The following is a 19,345-nucleotide window of genomic DNA, read 5'->3' as shown; positions in this document are numbered from 1 at the left end:
CCCCCAAACCATTGCCCGCGAGGGCTAGGGGGCCCTGTCAGGGGCCCCCAAAGTCACTTTCCGGCAGCCTTTCTGTGTTGGAAAGGCCGGCGGAGAAAGGCTGTTGGAAACCGACATTGTAATCCCGACAGCAGAAATACCATCCATTGGGGGTTACGGTGTATGTTCCGACCGACAGGAATATTCCGCGAGCCGGTCGGAACCGAATCGGAATGTTCGGCCGGTTTACATTCTGACCGGGAACATCATAATCGGATAGTCGGACTGTAAACCGACTGAGTCGGTGGGAAGGGCTCCGACGCAGTCTGGAAGATTCCGACTGTCGGGCGGAGTCTTTCCGCCCAACATCGTAATGAGCTCCTAAATATTAGGCCAGGGTGGTAAATTCCGTTCCGCTTGCGGAATATGCGGAATTTGGGTAATTATGCGTTCTGCGGAGAATGTGGAATTGCAAAAAATTTCGCTATCTACGGCTTTGCAGAATTTTTTGCTTGTTCGTGCTTTCAAAATGCGTGTTCGGGAGATATTTCCCCCAAGCACACAAACAGCGTTCGCGAAAGGAAAAAAGCATCGCGAACGGGCGGAACAAGCAATTCCGCTTGTTTGCGAAACTCTGCATGCTTGTGGAGATTTTGTACCGTTTCGCGGAGCTTTGCGTAGCGCAACTATGCAAATTCTGCCCACCCCAACTAAATGTAAAACATATATGAAATAAGAACACAAAATATAAAAGAACAAATAAATTAATAAAAAATATAAACAATTAGACATGAAGAAGTGGAAATCACTACTTCCACTCAAACCTTGGCTAAAGTAGGAATAGTGTTAGACTTTGGAGCGTTCAGATTTTCTATTCCCACTCCAACCTGAGCAACTGTAAAGATAGGGTTGGACTTTGGAGAGGTTATTTTTAATTATACCACTCTAACGTAAGCAAAAGTAGGGAGCAAGTCAGACTTTGTAGGGGGTCAGATTTAGTATTCCCACTTCAATTGAAACAAAAGGAGGAAACTCTTTGGACCTTGGAAGGGTCAGATTTACTATACTCACTCCAATGTAAGTAAAAGTAGGGAAAATGTTGGAGTTTGGAAGGGTCAGATTTACTATTCCCATTCCAACAATAGCAAAAGTAGGGAAAGTGTTGGACTTTGGAGAGGTTAGATTTACATTTCCCACTCCAAGATAAGCAAAAGTAGGGAAAGTGCTGGACTTAGAAGGGATAATATATTTATTGTATTGTAATTGTATTGTATTTGCATTTATATAGTGCTTACTACCCCATACGATGCGTCAAACCGCTTTCTCGGTGAGTAGCACGCTACTCCGGGACCCATAGAGGATTAGTGTTGAATTAGTATAGTGAAACATGCAAGTACATTTTAAGTGGTGGATAGGTTAGTCCGTTTTTTGGATTTGGAATGATAGCAGAAGGATAGAGGAGGACAAAGGTTTGTATTTATATAGCGCTTGTTGACGCACGCTATTCAGGAAGCCTAGAAAGGATTAGTGGTGAATTAATATGGTGATGGTGAAATATGAAGTCATTTCAGTGGTGGATATTAGTCAGTTACTTGGAGTGAGAAGGATAGCGGAGGGATAAAAGGGGAAGAAAGATTTGCATTCATATAGCACTTGTTACCGCTGATGGGTGTTGAATCGCTTTTCTGGCGAGTAGCACGCCACTCCGGAACCCATAAAGGATTACTGTTGAAAATTAGTATAGTAAAAAAATATGAAGAAATTTGAGGAGTGGATATGTTATTCAGTTATTTGGGTAGTATATTAGTATGGTTTAATATGGAATTTGAGAAGTGAATATGTTAGTCTGTTAATTTCGATTGAAAAGGATAGTGGAGGGATAAAAGAGTGAAAGATTTTTAAACATTTTATTTTTAGGTCTTAGCAATAGGAGGAGGCTTTTGGATGAGTAAAAAGGAGTTTTGGAGGGGAGGACTCAGACGAAAGAGTTTAGAAAGGTTTGTTTTAGGGGATCGGTATAGTGAAAGAGGTGTCAGATGATGCAAGGAGGGGTAGAGTAGGAGAGAGAATAGAAAGGGTTATTTTGGCAATCATAGTAGTGGTATGGGGTTTGGGACAGCCGCGGCCCGTGGAGGGAGTTACGGTGGGCAGGGAGGCGGGGAGGGGGAGGGGCAGGGTGGAGAGTGCTAAAAACCGGCATATGGATAATTGCAGGTAAGTACACAATTTAATTAATAAAACGAAATTCGTAGCGCGCACAGCATCGCATTTTGCGATGCAATGTGCGCTACGAAATTCGTTTTATGCATTAAATTGTATGCTAATGCGAATGGGTGATATGGGGTTATTGAAATGGTCACACAACCGGGCAATTAGACTAAGTAATATCTAGTGGTTACGCTCAACCCCCTTCGGAGGTACCGCCAACCCCAACACAAACCAGATCAATATTGAAAGAAAAAAGGAAGGAGCGTAATAATCACATGTGCACAGAACCAAATATTTTATACAAAAATCATAATGATTCATATTCCATAGAGACGTCTGCTCAGTTGTTCATTGATTTCTTTAATTCTTTTTCTCAAATTTTCATAATTCACAGTACAGATTTCGACAGCCGACGCGTTTCGTCCCGTGATGGGGTGATGGGACGTCCTCAGGGCTGCGAAAAAACATATACAGACAATAATCAAAAGATAGTTCATGTTTATACAAAGAAAACAAACAAATGCCAGATTTTTATTTCCTCCTCCTGGCTATATAGATAAATGACTAGTGTCATCCATAGCTTATCACAACGTGATCACTTCATCTGTTTAACATATTCAACCAAAGAAAACTCTGAATTAACAAATAGTCCACCAAAATCCACCTGGTGAACACAAAAGATGTCCAAACAAAATTTGAATACACATTGGTCATAATCATCCAACCATATATCATTCCATATGCTATTTAACAAGTTTAAGCAAGCTAAACATCGCAGTATTGCTCACCTTTCAGAATTCTAATCCACCGTTATATATTGTCTGGTTATCAATGAGAATTCTTCTTAATTTGGTTTCAGAAGGCGACCCAAAATCTGTGGTAATGTGTAATCTACAGAAGTGTCAACAAGGAGAGAAGAACACCTCTGTTACTTAACCGAACCCATAGAAATAGTAATCTAGCTATACAAATATCATTGGGGATATTTGTCAGAGATGAGACAGAGTGGGGAAATATTTACTAAACCCCTCCCACATTTTACCTGTTTTTCAGAATATCCTCCTTATCTGTCAGCGAACACAGAAACCCATCCACAGTTTTGTCTTAAAAATCTAATAAAACCAAGAGAGAGTCAACACACCACCTGGTCGTACTAAATATAGTCTTCATGTTCAATATATAACATGCAATTAACCTCTATAACTTACATTATGCTATGCCATATCCTTCTCCTAGATCAGTTCTCACACAATTTCACCTTAATCGGCCAATTCACATCAATGTCCTACTTTATCTTATCCTGTAATCATCAATATAAGAGTCTAATATCAGTTGTGTGTAGTAAGGGGAGAAGCTATTCCTACCCCCTCCATTCAAGATAACCTCAACAAAACTACACCTCCACTGCTCACCTTAAAACTGTTCACGAAAACAGCTTCCTCCTGCTCATAAATATTTGTCTGTCCAATATTCCAAATTCTAAACTATTGTGGAAAATATCTAAAACACAAAGAAAGAGAAAAGTATGTATCTTCCCATTAAATCTATGCGCACCATGTTAGCCCTCAGCCCATTAGTTCTATGAAGTAATTTCAGTGGTGGATATTAGTCAGTTACTTGGAGTGAGAAGGATAGCGGAGGGATAAAAGGGGAAGAAAGATTTGCATTCATATAGCACTTGTTACCGCTGATGGGTGTTGAATCGCTTTTCTGGCGAGTAGCACGCCACTCCGGAACCCATAAAGGATTACTGTTGAAAATTAGTATAGTAAAAAAATATGAAGAAATTTGAGTAGTGGATATGTTATTCAGTTATTTGGGTAGTATATTAGTATGGTTTAATATGGAATTTGAGAATCAATCCTTTGCCGCCTTCTCAGACATCCTGTCGTCAGCCTTGTTCCATTGACAATGTTCACGAAAAGATACTGTACTTAAATACCCTCGAAATCGCCCAATATCCGCCAATTACTGGAAAAATTAGATGTCCATGGCCGACACCTGTGTAATTCTTATGGTGTTTCCATTCTGGTCCTCCAGTCCTACCATCATTCATAAGTCCCAATCTGGCCCAGCTACGGGACAAGGAAAATGAATCAACCTTTCTTATTGGGTGTTGATTCACCTATCTCTATTCCGTACACTAGTACTTGTCAACATGCTGACCTTTCTATCTAAAGTCCGGGGCCCTTATAAACCCTAAAATCCGATTTGTTCATTCCAACAAATGGTCTCACTACATGGTATTGTATGGATCTAATAATCTCAAAAAGTGCAATTGCGACGACCTGCCATTCGCTCCAAACACCGTGTCTCAGTTATGCTACTCCATCTGTTCTCCCATTGGAGAATACCCTGAATAAGCCTCTCCTATTGGTTGGTTAAGAAGCCTATCGTCTAACTGTTTTCTCGTGACGTTGCACAAAAACAAACAACCCTCATATTCTCAACCTAGCATTTTCATAAGTACTATAGTCCAACTATATGCACACTACCAATGCCCACATCGTCTTCTACTTCTTATTACAAGTACTACTTGTTAAAAAACAATCAATACACGGGTCCGCCAAACCGTAATCTCCCCATATTTACATTCATCGCCCATAGGCCAATGGCCTGGATACGCCAACCCTATTGGTTAGTAGACCAGCCTATCTACAAGCTACTCCTTCGTAACAACGCGTGTGAGCAAAACTTCTCGTTTCCTGTTTAATCCCTGAGTATTAAAATCCAATTCCTACGTATTGTAACCATTATGTGGCATGCTCTGTTTATTCCAAAAAGGCATGGATTCGCAAAAACACCGTTACTCCGTATTAACGCTACACCTAGCCCCATTATTTGGACAATGGCTCAACTACCCCCATCCTATTGGTTCATGCATCCACACATCACCTGGCAGCTCGACCTATAAAATATTATTTCCTAAACGAAAAATTCAAAGACACAACGTTCCTAATATTGACCCCTTTATAAAATACCCGTTATATATGGGATTTCAAGTGTGCAGTAATATAGCTCCTCCTTAGCCAGAGCCCCCAATTCAGCACAGCACCTTAACACTTGCCATCATGTGCTTAGAGTTATCACTCCATTCCTATGAAGAGTATCTACAAAAAGGCTATTCCAGAAAGTAATGTAGTTCAGAATCACAGTTGAATCCCTCTTTAACTGCTCTGCATTTACTAATCCATCTAGCCTCACATTGTCTGATTTTGTGTTCCCAATCACCCCCCTTATATTTTGGGACACCTTCTGAATTCCAAGAAACCTAAACCCTTTCTGTAGCTTATGTTCGGTTTCCATATGTACAAACAAGGGAGATTTGGGATCCCTATTCAATACAGACCGTCTATGCTCCTGTATTCTGATCTTCAGTTGTCTTTTAGTACTGCCAATATAAATTTTGGAACATTCACAAAAAATGGCATATATGACACCTGTACTGTTACAATTGATAAAATCATTGATGTGAAAACGGTTATTATTCCTGTAAACAAAGATCTTGGTTTTATTCATACCGATTTCACATACATTGCATGATCCACAAACGTGAAAACCCTTGAGTGGGGGAGGCAACCAATATCTGACATTGGGGACCTCTGCTGAGATATAATTCCTAGAAATGTTATCCCTAATGGTCTGACTCCTTTTGTAAGTGACCAATGGTCTGTCACCTATCTTGCCTACCAGCCCCGGAACCCCTGTTAACAAACTCTAATTTTTATTCAAAGCTTTTCTGATCAGATCTGCCTTTGAACAATATGTTGTTATGAAAGCTACTTTCCTGTCCTGTTCATATATCTTATTATTCTTAACTAGTATGGACTCTCTACTGATCCTGGATATTCTCTTTCTTGCTTTTGTAAGTAGTTTCTTACTATAGCCCCTCTGGATCAACCTCTCTTGTAAATTGTCAAGTTCCGTTTTGCAGTCCATATCTCGACTGCAATTTCGCTTGACCCTGACCATCTCACCAAACAGTATCCCTGAAATTACAGAGGCCGGGTGAAAGCTGTCCGCCCGTAGTATTGAATTTTTTGCTGTTGTTTTTCTGAATAATCTACTCATAATGCTATCGCCTTCGACCATTAGTGTTACGTCTAGAAACTCAATCTGCGGCGTACTCTGATTCATGGTTAGTTTGACATTAAAATCATTTTCATTCAGATACTGCAAATAATTGTCAAGTTCAATTGACGTACCTCTCCAAATTATGAGGATATCTATAAACCTGGCCCAAAATAGGACCAGGTCTGTCCAGTCCGTTGCGTTGCGGCCCCAGGCATGCTCCCTCTCATACCAACCCATAAATAGGTTGGCATAAGAGGGAGCAAACCTGGATCCCATCGCTGTCCCTCTTATCTGATGGTACCATGTATCCTCAAAAAGAAAATAATTGTTCCTCAAAATCCAATCACTCATATCAAGCAGCATCTGTGAGTGATGTCTTAAACTCGCACTTCTGCTCCCCAGAAAGTGAGATAAGGCTTGCTGTCCCTTGTCATTCTCAATGCACGTATACAGTCCCACCACATCGATTGTTACCAATGACATACCACTTTCCCATTTAAAATCCTGCAATTTGTTGAGGACATCAGTGGTATCACGAATATAGGACGGTAAATTGACCACCAATGGCTTGAGGAAGCCATCCACAAACTCGGACAAATGTTCCGTGATGCTTCCAATACAGGAGTCTATTGGTCTCCCAGGAGGATTGGTTTTAGATTTATGTATTTTAGGGAGAGTATATAAAATCGGTGCAATTGGATGGGTTACTTTCAGATATTCATATTCCCTATTATCCAATAGCCCCTCTTCCTTCCATGTAAATAGTCTGCCTGCAATACAACTAAAAACTTCTTTCATGGGATTTGTGCTGACCTTAACATAGCACTCTAGATCACTTAATTGTCTCTTAATCTCATTTGAGTAATCGATTTTATTTAAAACCACAATATTTCCCCCTTTGTCAGCTTCACGAATAACTATAGAAGAATCCTGTCTAAGATTCTGTATTGCTACCTTCTCAGAATAGGATAAGTTCTTATATTTATCAGTGGGATATTTTGACCTTTTATCCTCTATCTTGTTAAATTCTGCTAGGGTTCACTGTGCATAAACATCAATAGCGGCAAATTGGTTGCCTTGTGGGATGAATTTGGATTTAGATCTCAGACCACTCGTGCATGTGTAATCAGTATCAATCCCACACAGACTGGCTACATCATCAATATCGAGGTCTAGATCCCCAGACAATGACATTAATAAGTGAATATTTTTCAAGTCAGTCGTGGTTATCTCTGAATTTTCTTTATTTCGTAATTTCTTTTGCACATTCACATCAAGCATTGAAAAAAAACTTTTTAATTTCAAATTACAAGTAAACTTAAACAAATCAATTTCTAGATCAACAAAATTACATTCATTTGTAGGGCAATACGACAAGCCCTTTTTTAACACAGACAACTCATGCACAGAAAGTTCCCTGTCTGACAAGTTAATCACTTGAAGTTCCCCCTGGGAGATTGTACCCTGAACTATTTCTTGTTCTTGTCCTGAATCCTGGTTCCCATTCGTATATTTGCGGTGTTTCCTCCTCCTTCTGGGTTTACTACAACTTTTCTCCGACCTTTTCTTATCCTTTTCAGCTCTTCGCAAAAAGAAGAACTTGAGATAGGTACACTACCTGCTGCCCCTGTCACAGTTTCATCAACTGAAGATATACTTGAACTACTGTAATTGGTAGTGCTACTCAAGTTCCCCCCGGGACCTGTTCCACTCGACTGTGGTGTCTTCATTTTGGGCAAGTCATCATAACCACGGGCAAACGTAAAAATTCTGCCTTGAGTATAATCACGTTCATCGCGTTTTAGCTTGCTCAATTTCTTTTCTTTTATTTGGGCTTGATGTCTAGCCATCACCTCTTTAAGAATTGCATTATCCTTTTCAGTTAAATCCGGTAGCTGCATTTCCTCAATCTCCTTATCTACCTCCAAAATCTGCTGTCTCAACTTCTCTACTTTTCTGTCCGCATTCTTAATAAGTATATTCATCATATTAAATGATGATGCGTAGAGATTATCCTCCCATTCTCCCCTTACTCCACGCAACTGATATTAGACTCTTATATTGATGATTACAGGATAAGATAAAGTATGACATTGATGTGAATTGGCCGATTAAGGTGAAATTGTGTGAGAACTGATCTAGGAGAAGGATACGACATAGCATAATGTAAGTTATAGAGGTTCATTGCATGTTATATATTGAATATGAAGACTATATTTAGTACGACCAGGTGGTGTGTTGAATCTCTTGGTTTTATTAGATTTTTAAGACAAAACTGTGGATGAGATTCTGTGATCGCTGACAGATAAGGAGGATATTCTGAAAAACAGGTAAAATGTGGGAGGGGTTTAGTAAATATTTCCCCACTCCATCTCATCTCTGACAAATATCCCCAATGATATTTGTATAGCTAGATTACTATTTCTATGGGTTCGGTTAAGTAACAGAGGTGTTCTTCTCTCCTTGTTGACACTTCTGTAGATTACACATTACCACAGATTTTGGGTCGCCTTCTGAAACCAAATTAAGAAGAATTCTCATTGATAGCCAGACAATATATAACGGTGGATTAGAATTCCGAAAGGTGAGCAATACTGCGATGTTTAGCTTGCTTAAACCTGTTAAATAGCATATAGAATGATATATTGTTGGATGATTATGACCAATGTGTATTCACATTTTGTTTGGACGTCTTTTGTGTTCACCAGGTGTATTTTGGTGGACTATTTGTTAATTCAGAGTTTTCTTTGGTTGAATATGTTAAACAGATGAAGTGGTCACGTTGTGATAAGCTATGGATGACACTAGTCATTTATCTATATAGCCAGGAGGAGGAAATACAAATCTGGCATTTGTATGTTTTCTTTGTATAAACATGAACTATCTTTTGATTATTGTCTGTATATGTTTTCTTGCAGCCCTGAGGACGTCCCATCACGGGACGAAACGTGTCGGCTGTCGAAATCTGTACTGTGAATTATGAAAATTTGACAAAAAGAATTAAAGAAATCAATGAACAACTGAGCAGACGTCTCTATGGAATATGAATCATTATGATTTTTGTATAAAATATTTGGTTCTGTGCACATGTGATTATTACGCTCCTTCTTTTTTCTTTCATTAAATTGTGTACTTACCTGCAATTATCCATATGCCGGTTTTTAAAACCCTCCACCCTGCCCCTCCCCCTCCCCGCCTCCCTGCCCCACCGTAACTCCCTCCAAGGGCCGAGGCTGGTTTGGGATAAATGAGAGAGTGGATGTAGAGCATGGGTACTCACAAACTTTCTCTCGGGGGCCAAATTTACAGTGTGGTTTGTGGCTGAGGGCCGCACCAGTGGGTTCTGGGTCAGAGGGGGAGGGGGCGGGGCGAAAGCAAAACAAAATTGTGACCATGAGGTTAAACACAAGTCCCTGCAGCATACACCTTCATCCCTTAAGTCACCAGACCAAGCATACACACATCTTTCTCCGTCTCCCTCCTTCTCTCTCTCTCTCTCCTTCTCTCTCTCTCTCTCTCTCTCCTTCTCTCTCTCCCTCTCTCTCCCTCCCTCTCTCTCCCTCTGTGTCTCCCTCCCTCTCTCCCTGTGTCTCATTCCCTCTCTCTCCCTCCCTCTCCCTCCCTCCCGCTGCGTCTCCCTCCGTCTGTGTCTCCATCCCTGTGTCTCCCTCCCTCTCCGTCTCCCTCCATCCCTCCCTCTGTGTCTCCCTCCCTCTGTACCTCCCTATGTGTCTCCCTCCCTCTCAGTGTGTCTCCCACCCTCCCTGTGTGTCTCCCTCCCTGTGTGTGTCTCCCTCCCTGTCTCCCACTCTTCCTCTGTGTCTATCTCCCTGTCTCCCACTTTCCCTCTGTCTCCCGCCCTCTCTCCCACTATCCCTCTGGGTCTCCCTCCATGTCTCCCACTCTCCCTCTGTGTCTCCCTCCCTGTCTGCCACTTCTGTTTCCCTCCCTCCCCCTGTGTCTCCCTCCCTCCCTCTGTGCCTCCCTCCCTCCCTCTGTGTCTCCCTCCCTGTCTCCCACTCTGTTTCCCTCCCTCCCTCTGTGTCTCCCACTCTGTTTCCTTCCCTCTGTGTCTCCCTCCCTGTCTCCCTCCCTCCCTCTGTCTCCCTCCCTGTCTCCCACTCTCTGTTTCCCTCCCTCCCTCTGTGTCTCCCTCCCTCCCTGTCTCCCTCCCTCCCTCTATGTCTCCCTCCATGTCTCCCTCCCTGTCTCCCTCCCTCCCTCTATGTCTCCCTCTCTGTCTCCCTCCCTGTCTGCCACTCTCTGTTTCCCTCCCTTCCCCTGTGTCTCCCTCCCTCCCTCTGTCTCCCTCCCTGTCTCCCACTCTCTGTTTCCCTCCCTCCATGTCTCCCTCCCTCCCTCTATCTCCCTCCCTCCCTGTGTCTCCCTCCCTGTCTCCCACTCTCCCTCTGTGTCTCCCTCCCTGTCTCCCACTACCCTCTGTGTCTCCCTCCCTGTCCCTCTCTGTTTCCCTCCCTCCCCCTGTGTCTCCCTCCCTCCCTCTGTGTCTCCCTCCCTCCCTCTGTGTCTCCCTTCCTCCCTCTGTGTCTCCCTTCCTCCCTCCCACTCTCCATCTGTGTCTCCCTCTGTGTCTCCCTTCCTCCCTCCCACTCTCCCTCTGTGTCTCCCTCTGTGTCTTACTCCCTGTCTCCCACTCTGTTTCCCTCCCTCCCTCTGTATCTCCCTCCCTCCCTATGTGTCTCCCTCGCTCCATCTGTGTCTCCCTCCCTCCCTCTGTGTCTCCCTCCCTGTCTCCCACTCTCTCTCTGTGTCTCCCTCTGTGTCTCCCTTCCTCCCTCCCACTCTCCCTCTGTGTCTCCCTCTGTGTCTTACTCCCTGTCTCCCACTCTGTTTCCCTCCCTCCCTCTGTATCTCCCTCCCTCCCTATGTGTCTCCCTCGCTCCATCTGTGTCTCCCTCCCTCCCTCTGTGTCTCCCTCCCTGTCTCCCACTCTCCCTCTGTGTCTCCCTCCCTGTCTCCCACTCTCTCTCTGTGTCTCCCTCCCTGTCTCCCACTCTCTCTCTGTGTCTCTCTCCCTGTCTCCCACTCTCTCTCTGTGTCTCCCTCCCTGTCTCCCTCTGTGTCTCCCTCCCTCCCTCTGTGTCTCCCTCCCTCCCTCTGTGTCTCCCTCCCTGTCTCCCACTCTCTGTTTCCCTCCCTCCCCCTGTGTCTCCCTCCCTCCCTCTGTGTCTCCCTTCCTCCCTCCCACTCTCCATCTGTGTCTCCCTCCCTGTCTCCCTCCCTGTCTCCCTCTGTGTCTTACTCCCGTCTCCCACTCTGTTTCCCTCCCTCCCTCTGTATCTCCCTCCCTCCCTATGTGTCTCCCTCCCTGTCTCCCACTCTCCCTCTGTGTCTCCCTCCCTGTCTCCTTCTGTGTCTTACTCCCCGTCTCCCACTCTGTTTCCCTCCCTCCCTCTGTATCTCCCTCCCTCCCTATGTGTCTCCCACTCTCCCTCTGTGTCTCTCTCCCACTCTCTCTCTGTCTCCCTCCCTGTCTCCCAGTCTCTGTCTCCCTCCCTCTGTGTCTTCCTCCCACTCTCTCCGTTTCCCTCCCTCCCTCTCACCTGTGTGTGTGTGTGTCAGCCCTCAGCGGCAGCGACAGGTTCCTCAGCTCGCGCACACACAGCCGCACCAAGTACTTCATGGGTCTTTAAAAGACCATTTAGATGTTAATGAGGCTTTGTTGAATTTCACCTCTTAGGCCCCTGCAGCTCCCCTCTGACAATACTGGAATCCCCTGGCCCCCACAGAGCAGAGTCCGAGTCCGCGCTGCTGCGGCTTAATTTGCGAACACTATTGATTTATTTTTTTTAAACACATGTGTCTGAAAGGTCGGCGGGTCGCCCAGGAAGGCTTGCCGGGCCGCCACCGGCCCGCGGGCCGTACTATGAGTACCCCTGATGTAGAGGATATATTGATAGATGTATAGGATGAGAGATAGGGAGCGCATTGGAAGGAGTAGTAGAAGAAGTTTGAGATGAGTCAGAAGGTTGGACTAGAAGATATATTGAGCGAAGTATAGGCTGAGAAATAGGGTAGTGCATTGGAAATGTTAAAAAAGTGATAAAGATTTAGATCCATATTTACATTGAAAGTATATAGATACATAAAGGAGGTAAGTATATGTAGATTACAGATATTGATAGAGGCTCAGGATGAGAAATAGGGTAGTGCATTGGATATGCTTTTTCAGGAGAAAAGTAACAGACACACAGATCCAAGTACATGGAAGGTACATAGATGCACAATGGAAGCATGTCAGGGGAGGTGGTGCAGCATGTGGGTCATGTAGTAATGTTCTAAATTGTCCCATGGATGAGAGGCGGTTAGAAGAGAGGTGCTGTATTGCTGTATCTGTGTTAGGTGTGGTGGAAGAGTGAAAGCTTGGCATTGGAGTTTGTTCCTTTGTGTGGTTTGAAAGGTGGGTATATGTTTGTATTTTGTTATGGTATGTATTATGAGGTGTTGCGCTTTGAAGATCTTGTTGTGCTGGTGTGTGTGATATGTTTTGCTTTTGTGGAGTAGTGAAAAAGGGTGCTGGTGTATATTTTCATGCAATGGATTTGGTTGTGTAGTATTCTTTGTGAGAGGAGGATGTGACATAGAGGGGGTGGTGATGTGTTTATGAGTAGAGTGTATGTTGTGTGTAGGAGGGAATGAAGTAGGGGTGAGAGTGTTTATCTTAGACTGGTTTGTTGCAAGAGTTAGACAGTGTGGTGGTGTGCAGTGTGTGTGTTGTGCGTAAGTGTTATTATGGTAGAAGCGAGAGGAGGGTGTTTGTTGGACAACTGATGGAAGGATGATTATACGTTTGTCAGTGATAAAAGGTGGTCTGTTAGGGGTAAACGATATGAGTATATTAAATAAAACAGTATATGCAACTATGTTTTAAAAAGGATATTAAATAACTTAAAGCACATTCTTCTTCTTACCTTTGATATTTTTTATAGTATATTGTCATAATACCAACAACAACATCTGGAAAGCTGACACCATTATTCATTTAGTGGTCATGGGAATAATAAAGACCACCATATAGGCTTCACGCAAGCTTTATACCTGCAAGAAATCCAATATTGATGCCTACTACAATATGTGGCAGGCCATAGGTCAAATTGGGACATGTTAAAAAATTAGTTGGGGTTTTGGAGGGTAGTGATACAGCACAAATGGCATATTTGATGTAAACATACAAGTCATGTTTTTTTCTGAGAGTGGCTGCCTTTATTCCAACATGTCTCACACAACACACGAGGATTGTCCTGAAACACTTCACTGGCTCAAATGATTACAAAACCCTCTGCCTAAATGCCTTCAGGACATCATTTTAACTTTCTTTATTTTGGTGCAGTGGCTTTTCTAGTATTAAACACATGATTGCACAGCTTTTGATCTATGCAGCCTGAAATCAAAATATTGGTGATTTTCTGGGTTGGTCCTGGTTTTAGAACGGGCTCTTAAAATATATATAGCCAATTCACTGAAAATGGCTCATTTATTCCTGATAGGAATAAAAAAAAGGTTTCATGGCAGTATACAAGGATTTACTACAACATGGTTCTTTTGCAAGAGTGTGGAGAAATCTGCAGTAGTAAATTCCACGCAAGGGGTGGGTAGCGAGAGTTAGAAGGCATGGTTACTCTTGTAAGTTTGTTAATTTACATGAACGTATGCTTGTGGGCCTTGCCATGCTGGAACTGGTCAGAAATTTACAGGAGACAAGGGCTGATGTAACTCCCATTCCAGGGTGGACAGTGGAACGGATCACCTACAATTGTGTTGTGGGAGGCAAAGAGTAACACTCTTTCCGTGGGACAAATACACTGTGAAGATTTCCCAACTGGGAATAGGAGTCCATGGGAGATGTCACATGGCATTCCTAGTAGTATGCCTGGAAACTTGCATATGGCACATCATTTCATGTGCATGTCTGTGAATGTTTATTAATTTAAAAAACCATAAAAGTATATTCCAGGCGGAGATGTAAATCTCCATCATCCTTTTACTTTTTTATGTGGTGAAGTAAGATAAGACATTGAGAGCATACCCCAAGTATCTGATATAAAGCATTGCTTATTATTGTCATTCTAATTGATCGATCTATATATGATCATCACCTGCTAAGTTCTCTGTTCTTTAAAGCAATGATTTCAATTCAGATGTCAGATAATTTCAGCTCAGCACTCCTTGGGCTGATTTTTTAAAATAATTATTTTCCTTCTCTGACGTTTCGCTTTACGGGCTCTGTCGTTCATAGTGTGCCAGGTGAAGTACCTGTTAAATAAACACAAATAGCACATGGCCTCTATAGACATAACTACCTTATCTAATACTCACTGACATTGCTCAATTACTCTTGCAAACATCACACAAATGGAAAAATCTCTTATCACTAAAGAAGAGGTCTCACAAAGCCACTCCCTGTGCAGTCGACCCACTGCCTAATCAACAAAAAGTTGACTTTTTTTGAGGTAGGGCTGGGCTGTGACTTTGAAGTAAAAAAAATACTGTTGATTTGCTGATACTAAGGGATGCAGCTTGGTCTAAGCAACACTCCTTACACAATGCTTGGGCAAACTCCCTCGTACAATTGCTTAATAACTGGGAATTGTTGATTAATTCACCTTTTCAAAGACTAACTAACGCTCTTATAGGGGTAAACCTATATATATATCTTCCACTACTGCTCATCTCGATCCCAATCTTGGCATATTGAAGCAGGCACGGACCACGTTCCACGTTTTCTGTGCAAATTTTTCATTTATTCCTCTAGTCAGCCCTGACGCGTTTCGGTCCTTCCTGGATATGTATATATATGTACACTGAAAAAAACAAAGATGTCATGAGTGATGACACCCGTGATGTCACTGACCATGTATTGAGTGATATAATTTGATACTGCCTGGCTCATCTTGTAGTCTCTAATATTGATTAATCTGCTGCCTCAGTTTTAACTTTTAACTTTGGCTATTCTGCTGAACTAGTTGTCTGGACTACTGTGGCTGGTAGGTGCACATGAGCTTACTTGGTTCCACCAAACAGAGGCTTCAGATGCTACCAGCAACAGGCACAATGGTGGATGACTGGATGACAGGTTTATGGATTCCATGGGCACTAGTGTCTTCTTCTCCAGGACACTTCTTGTGAAGTTACCACTCTTCCGGGGTTTCCATTTAGAATTCTGTCTTGCATGCTTCTTCCAGCACCGATGCAATACCTTTCACCATCTGGCACTTGCCTGAGGAAATTAAAATCAGTTGTTTTCTTGGTAGGATGGCTTTAGCCATCTGACCAGATTCAGATGTTTTTTTTTCTCTCACAAGAGGCATACCTAAAAGAATAGGGTTCATACCACCATATTCCCCACATACCATCTTTTTTTTTTTTTTTTTCCAAAACCTTTATTGCACATTGCATATTACACAGCGGAATGCCTACAACCCTGCGGGCCGGCCGCCATCGTATAATCGTCACTCACAGCAAAGAGAAGCAGAAGGAGCGTGTAAACAAAAATCAGAATAGTGTTCCCCGAAATCTGCTGTGCAAAGAAAACAAAATGTGCAGTACTAGCAAATAAAACATTCGGAAAATGCGGTTTTGATGTCCATTTTCACGTTTCCTTTTGTAAAACAACAAACTAGGAACATTAACCCGTTAGGAACGACAGTACGGTCTGCTATAACACAGTACAGATCAAGCTATAAGTGTCGTATTGGAGGACAAGAAGTCGAACCACAATTCTTAGTGCCCAAAGTTGTTCAGCATTCAATACATTCTCCCTCAATGCCCGGCCCACCATGTCACCCCCCGCCGGAAACCCTCACGTGCCCCAAGCCCACCACCCTTCCCATGTTCAACCCCCTTCACTTTCGTCATCGGAATCTACCTGGTCATCCTCGAGCAAGGGCTCACAAATATCCCCCCTGAATACATTCCATTTCAACCAGATCTTGTTCCATTTCCCCGGGCAGGCACGGCTGGAATATATTGCTCTCTCGGTCAACATTACTCTGTCCATGGTCTGGCACCACTGGGACCTAGTCGGCAGGTCTGCCGCCCCCCATCGTTGTGCTATGTCGCGTTTCGCCACCATGACCCCCGCTGTGATCCAGAGTTGTTCATACCTGGACAGGTCAGTAGGTTCCCATATATTCAGTAAGCACCTCCTCGGGTCAGGCAGTAGGGAGTGGTCTAGTGTTTGTGAGAGAGTGCGGTGTATTTGTTTCCAGTACTCCTGGATTTTGGGACAGTCCCATATGGTGTGGAAGAAAGTGCCTTCCTCTCCGCAGCCGCGCAAACAGTAAGGATGGGGCGCGCGCTGTATGCGGTGCAGTACTGTCCTCGTGTAGTAAACCCTGTGGAGGATCTTAAATTGTACTAGTCTCATGCGTGCCGAGATGCCCACCTCCCTAGGTGAACCCAGCGCCGCATTCCAATCATGTTCATCCATATCCTGAACGTCTCCCTCCCATTTCTCCTTCAGGAGGAGCGTCGGATCAGGGGTATTATTAAGCAGTTTACGATATGTGAGGGACGTCGCTTTCTCCAACATGTAATCAGTGAGGAGGCGGTCTTCCAGGGGAGAAGACTCCGGCAGTGGTGTGCCGGGTGGCAGGACTGCGAGCAGTGCATGGCGAATTTGAATGTACCTGTAAAGTTCCCTGTCACCAAAATCGTATAGCTCTTTCAGCCGGGCAAAGGGAATTACCTCCTCCCTCTCCCACAAGTCCCCTACTGTGGAGATGCCAATCGTGTCCCATTGTGCGAACCCCTTGGTGTTTCTGAGATTGCCCAACGCTCGGGAGTCCCACAGTGGAGTCATCTCGGTTATCCTCCCCTTCCAACCCAGGGCCTCCGTCGCTGCGTGCCATATTTGAACTGTAAGTTTCGTGGGGCCCAGTAGTGCCCGCACCTTGCGGCGATCGTATAATGGCCCTAACAAGCTATTGACGCCCAGTTGTGTCCTGTCCGAATGAAATGCCGGGTCAGTATGTGGCGCGTGAATCCACTGATTAATCGGCTTGAGGTGTGCAGCCCAGTAGTACAATTTTAGATTCGGTAACGCGAGACCTCCGCTGTACCAGTCTCTGTGTAGCTTGGACTGCGCCACTCGTGCCGGGAGGTTACCCCACAGAAGGTTGGAGACCAGAGCCGCCGCTTTCTGGAAGAACTTAGGTGGCACAGGATATGGTGAGTTTTCAAGGACATACAAAAACCGCGGTAATGCCATCATCTTGTAAAGTGCCGCCCTGCCCAAGAGTGTTAACGGCAGGCCCGACCAAAATTCTACATCTCGTTTAAGCCGGACCAGGTGCGGAGTCAGATTCTTATCCATGAATTCTGCTGGTTCCCTAGTGACATGTATTCCTAGGTATTTAAAGGACGTCCCCGCCAGCTTCAGCGGGCACGCACTGTCGAGAGTCAGGGCTGGACCTTGCAGAATGTAAACTTCAGACTTGGCCCAGTTTAGCGTATAGCCTGAGACACTGCCGTGGGTGTCGCAGATGCGCAGTAACGCTGGTATGCCTTCATCGGGGTCGGTTAGATATACTAACATATCATCGGCGTATAAGGACAGCCGGTCTTCCCAACCCCCAGGCCACGTTATGCCTTTAATGAGGGGTGAAGCTCGTATGAGGGTTGCGAGGGGTTCCAGCGAGATAGCAAACAGCAAGGGCGACAGAGGGCACCCCTGCCGCGTGCCTCTTCCCAAGGGGAATGCATGCGAAATATGGCCATTAGCTACCACGTGTGCCAGTGGGTCCGTGTAGAGCAGCTTGACCCATGCAAGAAAGCGAGGGCCAAAGCCCATATGCGACAGTGTCTCGAACAAGTATTCCCACTCCACCAGATCAAATGCCATCTTGGCGTCAAGCGCTAGAATCACTGCTGGTGATTTAATGGCGTCAGTTCTAGCCAGCACCCCGTGCAGTCGCCGCAGGTTCAACGCCGTGTTCCTGTGCGGCATAAATCCGGACTGATCCGGATGTATGATCGAAGGCAAATGTGGCAGAATCCTTAGTGCCAGGAGTTTAGCCAGGATTTTCACTTCCGCGTTTAATAGGGAAATGGGCCGATAGGAGGAACAGTCCTCCGGCGGCTTACCCGGCTTGGGGATTGTTACGATAGTCGCCACTCGTTGGTCAAGCGGAAGTGAGCCCTTCTCGAGACTGTCTCTGAACATCCCCAACAAATGTACACTGAGGGTCTCCGGCATCGCCTGGTACCATTCTATGGGTATACCATTCGGTCCCATCGCCTTGCCTGGGTTCAGTGCCCGAATGGCCAGTTGGATTTCCTCCACAGTAATATCTGCCTCTAAGTCGCTTGACACCTCTGGTGACAGTGATTGGACCTTAATCGGAGCCAAGAGAGCTCTCGCGGTTTCGGATGTGACTACCCGTTCCGGGGTGTATACTTGTTGGAAATAGGCCGCCAGTATCTCCGTGATGCGCCTAGGGTCTGAATGTGGCACTCCATGCATGTCCTTGAGCCGCTGTATCCCCCTGGAATTGGTCTCACGCTTATCCAGCCACGCCAGCATTTTCCCTGCTTTGTCCCCCACCTCATAAATTCTATTCTGAGTATCTGTTATGTAGCCTTTAACAACCACGCGGAGGTGATCGTTATACAACTGCTGTTGGAGAGTGAGTGCGTGTAGGGTGGAGGGAGAGGGGTGTAGCTCATGGGCCGTGGTCCGATCCTTCAGTGCCACCTCTAAAGCGGCCAGTGCCTGGGATTGCTGCCTCCTATACCCGGTTATAGTGTTAATTGCTTGCCCTCTCAGGACCGCCTTATAGGCTTCCCAGAGTGTCGCTGAGGAGCGTACTGAGTGTACATTTTCCAGAAAGTATTGTTTCGTGGCACGTGTAAGGGCCTTACGGACCTGTGGAATTTTAAAGTAGGATGCATGAATGGGGTAGATGCGCTTACGTGTTCTCGTTCGCATGGTGAGAGTCAGTGTGAGGGGTGAATGGTCTGAAACCCCCCGAGGGTGTATCACTAGGTTGTCAACGTGACGAAGGCCATCGCCCATTGACAAAAAGTAGTCGATACGGGATAGGCTACCATGCACTGCGGAGAG

This window comes from Lissotriton helveticus, chromosome 4_1 (assembly GCF_964261635.1).
Source record: "Lissotriton helveticus chromosome 4_1, aLisHel1.1, whole genome shotgun sequence".
NCBI classification, from domain to species: domain Eukaryota; kingdom Metazoa; phylum Chordata; class Amphibia; order Caudata; family Salamandridae; genus Lissotriton; species Lissotriton helveticus.
The sequence above is the reverse complement of the archived record's forward strand: the minus strand, read 5'-3'. Positions refer to the sequence as shown.